We start from the raw sequence: 7,459 nt of genomic DNA on the forward strand, positions 1-7,459 counted from the left end.
GAAAGGAAAAGAGGGAGGGGAGGACAGAAGGGAGGAAAACTAAGAAAGAAAGAAAGAGAGAGAGAGAGAGAGAGAGAGAGAGAGAGAGAGAGAGAGGAAGGAAGGAAGGAAGGAAGGAAGGAAGGAAGGAAGAAAGAAAGAAAGAAAGAAAGAAAGAAAGAAGGGAGGGAGGAGGGAGGAAGGAAGGGAGGGAAGGAAGAAAAAAGAAGAAAAGAAAGGAATGAAGGAAGGAAGGAAGATGAATAAATAGCAGGAGTAATGGCTATATTATACAAGTTTTTGTTTTGTTTCGTTTTGGCAGGGTGGAGGTGGTCATACACATGTGTTGTATGACAAAATGTTTACTGGGAAGCTGCTACACAGTTGTCTATCCTCCCCTCCCCCCATGAAAAACCAAACTATGGATAGTACCAAAGTCTAACTTGGTGAACCAGTGAGTTTTACTGGGGTTATTTCCAGGAACAGGGTTATTTATAGGCACGGACATGCCTTACAGACAAATGCATCACCAAAGCCTACCCCAGGATAAATGGCAGCTCACAAAAGCTGGGAACCTGTAGCTCACTGCAGGCCACTCAACAGGTTGGAGAATGTCCCTCTCAAGTGGCTCAGTTGGTCTAAACCTCTTCTTAGCTGCTCAGCTGCCTTCTTTCATGCAGCTGGTCTGGTCTGAGAGTCTTCTTTGTAGCTTGGCTTCTCTGAGACTGACTTTCAGCAGCTTTACCTAGTTTGGAAGAGAGGCGTCTAGTGAATCTGGTTAGTTTCAGGGAACTCCAGAAACTGTTGGAGTTGCCCCCTCCCTCCACGACTGAAAGAGTTTCCCTGCAGAATGGAATGTTTCAATCTCAGGAAATTCTCACCCAACAACATGTTTTCAAACTGCAGCAATGTCTTTACAGTCTTTTGAATATGTTAATAGCAATGGGTGTACTTATTGCCTACTAAATAAATTCTATTTCAGTAAAGGTAAGTTTGGGGCATAGAAGTGACAGTCCCTCCTCAAATGCCCCAAAGTGTTGGCAAAGACTGCCAAGAAACAGAAAGATTTTTCAGTCACAACAAGAATTATAAACTTGCTTGGGTTTATTTAAATAATTTGGCAGTGTATCTGTGGGAATTGGCCTTGAGGCTGATGCTCAGCCAGCCTTTTCAGGGGATAGTAGTAACAATGTCAGGATGCCACGTTACTTGCCATGTTTGTTACTGTCTGCAGTAAACACTGCTGCCGCAGGACCATGTACTGGGCATGTACCAATCTTCCCATGTCTGGGGTATAATGAACTCATTAGTCCTGAGTGTTTTGTCAAACACCTTATGCCGGTGAGGCCAAACAAAGCCTACAAACAAGCCTACAAAACCCCGGGTTAGTCAGTGGTGTTGACATGCTAAAAGACCAAAGAAGTTGCTGTCTAATAGAAAAGATACATCAATTACTCTCAGATACATCAACTACTCTCCTTGAGATGACATTCATTTATTCAATCATCCAAAATTATTTCTTCAACATTTGCCAGCCATATGCTGCCATGCTTGGCTACTATTTTACAAAATTTGTATGACATGGGAGTTTTCTAAAATGAGAACGTGGTGTAGGGGAAACTACTTTTAATCCTTTCTCTGAATATAAATATGTTTGTACTTTGCTTTGGTTTGTTTTCAGAACTGTTTCTACCTGATCAGAGGATAAATTCATAAACAATGACTTTAGTTATTGCTCATCTCAACTATTATTCTTCTGTGTTCTCAGTAGTTATAAATGAAATTACATGTTTAGTCCTAACTTCTCTTCCAGAAGATTTTAAAATCTGAACTTTTCTCAGATTGATAATGTGTGCTATGATGCTTGGTAGGGTAGGGAACCTCAACTTCCCTTAAGTTACACAATTATTGGAGGAATCTGTCCTCTACAGTGTGCTTGTAGCTCAGCTACAATGTTCAGTAGACTAGATAGGGCAAGTACATAGTGTAATACTGTCTTTTTCTTCTCTCTGTCTCTGTCTCTGTCTCTGTCTCTGTCTCTGTCTCTCTCTCTCTCTCTCTCTCTCTCTCTCTCTGTGTGTGTGTGTGTGTGTGTGTGTGTGTGTGTTCTGGGGTAGGAACACAGGGCTTTACACATTAGGCCATGGCTCTGTCACTGAGCTATATCCCCACCCTGCAAATTCATTTTCAGCTTTGCTTCAAGTAAAATAAACACAGGAAGTCTCAGTGCCATGCAAGCAGTGCTCTGGAGATGCGGTCCATTTTTTCCTGTGCTCCCTGACTTTGGTGCCTTAGGCAGGGTAGGTCCTTCAAAAGATTACTAATTAATTAAACATGGCAAGTTATAAATAGTGAAATGCACTTATCTGAAAGGCTTTAATACTCTGCTTTGACAGTCTCCCATCCTTGACTATTTAAATAAGATCATCAACTTTCTAATTAATTGAGTCTAAAAATAATAATTTTATAACAATTATAATACTTATTTTTGGTCAATATGATTTCTGTGAGTCCCATCAGTTTCTTGTTTTAGAAACTGAATTCCAAATTGGTAAATGGAGGACATTCTGTAGTGCATTCTTTGAGAAGTAACTGGGATGAGATAAAATTATTGAGCCTTAGCTTAATGGTGGACTGGTAGCTTCCCATGAAAAAGAATCAGTCTGAAAGGATACGTGTGTATTCTATCTCACCATGTGATGTCCCTGTTGGGCTAGCATCCAGTCAAAAGGCCCTAGCCAGATATCTGGCAGATGCTGCCTCCGTTCTTCTCAGTCCTTAAAACCACAAGCCAGATGAAGTCTTATTCCTTGGGAGTTACTCAATCACTAGCATTTTGTTATAAAAAGAAGATAGACAAAAACACAGAAATAATTTCACAATTATCCATTGATTGCAGATACCAGTGAACATTTGTGGATGTTTTGTTTGAGTGCCTTCTAAGTAGTTGTTCGTTTAGGACAAAGATTCCATCCAAGTAGCCCAGAGTGCAGATAATATTTTAAATCTGCATTCACTAGAAACTTGTTCCACTTATCTAAGGATTACATCTATCAAAATATTTTTGAGCCGTTAAATTTATCTTAAAACTATCTCAGTCAGGGGAACATTTCATCAGCCTATTCATCTTTTTATCTCCCAAAATAAATCATTTATCTACTTTTCCTTCCACATTTTGACTGCAGTTGGTACATGTGAATACTTGTAAAAATGGACCCCTGCTTTCCAAGTCAATTCTAGCAATTACAGTCATATAAGGATAGGTCACCTTCCTTCCTGCACTCAGCAGCCACTGGTGGTGGCTCCCACACACTCTGGCTGGACCAATTCTGCTTTTGCTTTCTCAAGAACATGTGTTAGATGGCCCAACTTTGGAATCTTTATCCTAAACGGCTTTTGAACCTTTAAACATCTCCATCTAGGGCCTAGCATTCTTGTACCACCCATTCCTTAAGACAGTAGAAGCCCATACAAACAAGAAGTGTACAGTCTTTTGTTTCTGTATAGGTAGTGCTTAGACGGTAACCCTTGGTGGAACCAGGTAGAGGATGAGAGAAGGGAAATAGTTTGCTTATAATCTTTAACTGCCTTGCTTCCCATACCGTTTTACCTTGGAAATCGTTGCACTTATTTATTATATGCCATGCAGAAGTAGTTTTGAAAATTAAAGCTGTTTTGAGATTTTATCTAGTCCCCGTGGAAATGCCTATTATCAAGTAAACAAATAACAACAAATGCTGGTGAGAAAGTGGAGGGAAAAACAAAAACAAAACAGAAAATTACTATTCATTGCTGAAAGGCAGTGTGAACGGATTCAGTCAGTGTTGAAATCAGTCTAGATGCTGCTCAAAAAAAATTAAAAATATAATTATCATAAAACCCAGCTATAGTACCCCTGAGCGTATTACCGAAGGAGTCTCTGTTCTCCTATAGAGGCTCTTGTGCAGCTGTGTGTATCACTGATGGAGTTGCAAGCGCAAGGGCATGAAGCTTTTGTAAATGCTCACAACAGGAAAGGAAGAGTGAAAAACTGCAGGACATGCAAACAAATTGTGTCCAGAGATAAAGAAAAAGAACTTACGAAATTTATAGGGAAACTGACGGATCTGGAAATTATTTCATATTAAGTGAAATACAGGAGTGGGGGTCTGTTTTGAGGAAGGAGAGAGGGTAATAGAGCACATGCGACGTGAAAGATGACGAAAGCTGCTGAGAGTGGAGGGCACAGTGAAGGCCCAGGAAGATGGGATGCAGAGTGAGGGAGGAGCAACGAGACATGGATGTTTGAGGGTGCCGTCATGAAATCCAGTATTTCTTATGCTAATTTTACAAACAGCTTTGAGTAACCCTCTATCCCGGAAAAACTGTGAAGCAGCTCTTGTATTTAGGATACCTAGCATCCTAAGCTCCCTCTTTTCTGGTTCCTTTAATATGAATTCCATAACTGTCTTCCTGGTAAGCATTGCATGCCCAGAACTTGGGACATTTGGAGACTGTTCTCTTTGCTTTTTCCTAAGAACACTTCAAGTTTGAGCTCACTGAATGCAATGAAAATTTCCTAATTTGATCAAGTCTCAGTTGTAGAGAATTTTGTCTCTCTCCTATTTTATCCCATGAACCATTTCTTTCCCATGGTTTTGTTGGTTAAAAAAAAAAAATCTGTTTAACAACTTGAAACTTTGTTTAGAGAAAAAGTTGATTCACATGCTGAGTGAGACATAAGCTGTCAGCTTCAGGAAAACAGAAGACACTTCAGGACAGTGTATGTGAAGCTGCTTTGGTGGGAGAAGTCGGCATCTGACAGCAGGAAAGGAGGCAGAATCAGTGAGAAGCCATGTAGCCCCCCTGGAGACAGACGGCAGAACTTTACCTGGTAAGCCACAGCCTCGTGGTCATACACAGATTAATGGAGATGGGTTAATTTAAGATAAGAGTTAACCAGAAATCTGCTTACGCTATTGGCCAAACAATTTTGCAAATAATATGGCTTCTGTGTGATTATTTTGGGGCTGAGCAGCCGGGAACAAACAAGAGGCCTCTTACTACATTCTACTTTGTGGGCCCTGTCAGAAGGCTCTTCACCCATGCTCCCTGAGATTTCGAAAATGAGTGTCTTCAGGCTTGCAATTTCCATAGTGTGAGAAGGGTAACGAAAACCTTCCATGCTGCACACACTCCAAATGTATTCCAGATAAAGCCCAGTAAATCTTACAATATTTAAAATCTCAGGAATTCTAGGACTAACCACGATGATAGTATTCACAATTGTCATGACGTATTTTTCTTCCTAACTACATTCTGAATATTATCCAGGGGTGGGGCATGGGAAATGGTTCCAGGGTTATCTCTGGTTCCTTCACATCTATAATTCCTTTTCTGACGTGCTCATTTGTAAAAGACAATAGACAGTGATAAGCTATCAGTCATGTGACTATTTGAAGAAAGAAAAGTATCCATTTTCTGAAAGATTGCTAATCTTTTGTAATAATGTCTTAAAGCATATTCTGGTCTCCCGGAATATTATACAAAGAACATTTGGTGCTTAGAAAGCAGGGAAGCATTAAGCCTATATTTTCAACATATAAAATTAAATATGTCAGTATTAAGCTTGACATAAGTATTTTGATTGAATGCAATGTACACCACAGACCTTTTTATTTTGTGTTATAAATAGAGGAAATGCATTAAATTGTATATGGGATGGTTTGGAAGGGGAAAATAATAAGCTGGGGTAATTTAGAAACAATTGCCTTATTATAAACTTAGTATAGATAAAATGAAAGATAATAGAGAAATATGAATGTCGATTTCAAGTACATGTATTAAGGGTCACTGACAAAATATATGATACAAACCATTGGAGATACAGGAGAATAAATAAGATAATGGCAAAGAGAACAGAAAAAAATAAAAAATAAACTACTACAAATAATAAAGTAATTGAAATGAAAACAAAGGCAGAAACTTTCGGGATTGGTTCCAGGAATAGAGAGACAGTTGGTGAGCAAGAAGGAAATATGGTTGCACTCTGGGAAAACATCGCAGAGAGGTAAAGAGATTAAAAATGCAAAACCATAAAGACATTAATAGAGATAGAAAATATCTTGAGAGACTTTACCACACAGCAACTAACACTTCAGAAAAAGAAAACAGAGGCAACCACAGAAGAACATCACGCGATCAAGTAAAAGTTTAGATCTGAAGAAAGGTGAGTCAGACTATAACCATCAAATGTCAAGTGCATAAAGTAGACACAGTGGTGTCTGGATGCACTGGGGTGGAACTGCGGGCCATCAAGGGCAAAAGGAAAACTCTTGTATATCAACTGTACCAGTGGACATGGCTTACTCGTGAGTCTGCTCATTCCTATGGCTCACAGGGCTCAGACGTGGGGAAGACTGTTGATTACCGGCATGCAGAGAACCATCACCATTGAGAAAGATAACGGACAGGGACGAGGCTTCCAGGTCAGTACCAGCCTGGTTTCTACATGTTCTGTCACACATGTGATATCTTCAGCAAGCATGTTACTGTGGAGTTCTGGAGGGTCATATGGCCTGTGATGTTTGGGGATCTGTTGGATCCCACTTACAAACAATATAAAAGAGGTAACCCATTCCTGAAACTGGACATTTTATTTAAGAGACTATTGGTATCTCTGAGGGATATTGTTCCTCTATTATAAGGCAACAACATTGTGTCTGTGTGTGTATTTTAGGAAACTTCTACAAAACTGGGTTTCCATAATGTAGGCAGCACAGCCTAAAGAAATCATTGGAGGAGCCAGGCTTGTTAAACATACAGACATACTTTTTCCAAAGGAAAGAAAAATGATGCCCGGTCACCTGGAATGCTGGAAAGCCACCCTGGTGGTCCTTTGCTTTTCTACTAGGAACCAGCTTTCACCTGAAGTTCCAAAATATCCTGAGCACTGTTTAGGTACCAATCCTGGGCTTTCTTTGTCTCTTAGTGAACAGAAGTCATCCTTATGAAAGAGGTCTCAATCCGCCATCAATAGAATACATCCTCTCCAGGGTTATTATGAATTCTTCCTCTCCAGGTCTTTACCCTGAACACGGTTTGCCAGTCAACAGAACTCATGCTTAGGATAAAGGTCTCAGGTACTTTACTATGGTGGGATATTTTCAAGGGAATTTTGATGTAGCCATCTCCAAATCCTTGTTAAGGGAATTTTCACATGGAGATGTTCCCCCACTGCAGAAAAGTTTTTCTGTGTTTAAATGTGAAAGAAAGTTAAACCATGGGCTCAGACTCTCTAGAAATGTTGATCCAGCCTGACGGCTCAAATCCAGCTGTACTGTGTTTTCCTTCCACCTCTTCAAGGTTTGTTTCCCTGCCAGCTGTGATACCTGTAGAGACATCCCCCCCCCCAAACAGCATAAGGCTTTTTCTGAGGTCTTTGGTGTTAGTTATATCTCCTTATACACCTCCCCCCCCATACTCTTCCCTCCCAATTCTC

Source organism: Arvicola amphibius, chromosome 13 (assembly GCF_903992535.2).
Source record: "Arvicola amphibius chromosome 13, mArvAmp1.2, whole genome shotgun sequence".
Taxonomy (NCBI): Eukaryota; Metazoa; Chordata; class Mammalia; order Rodentia; family Cricetidae; genus Arvicola; species Arvicola amphibius.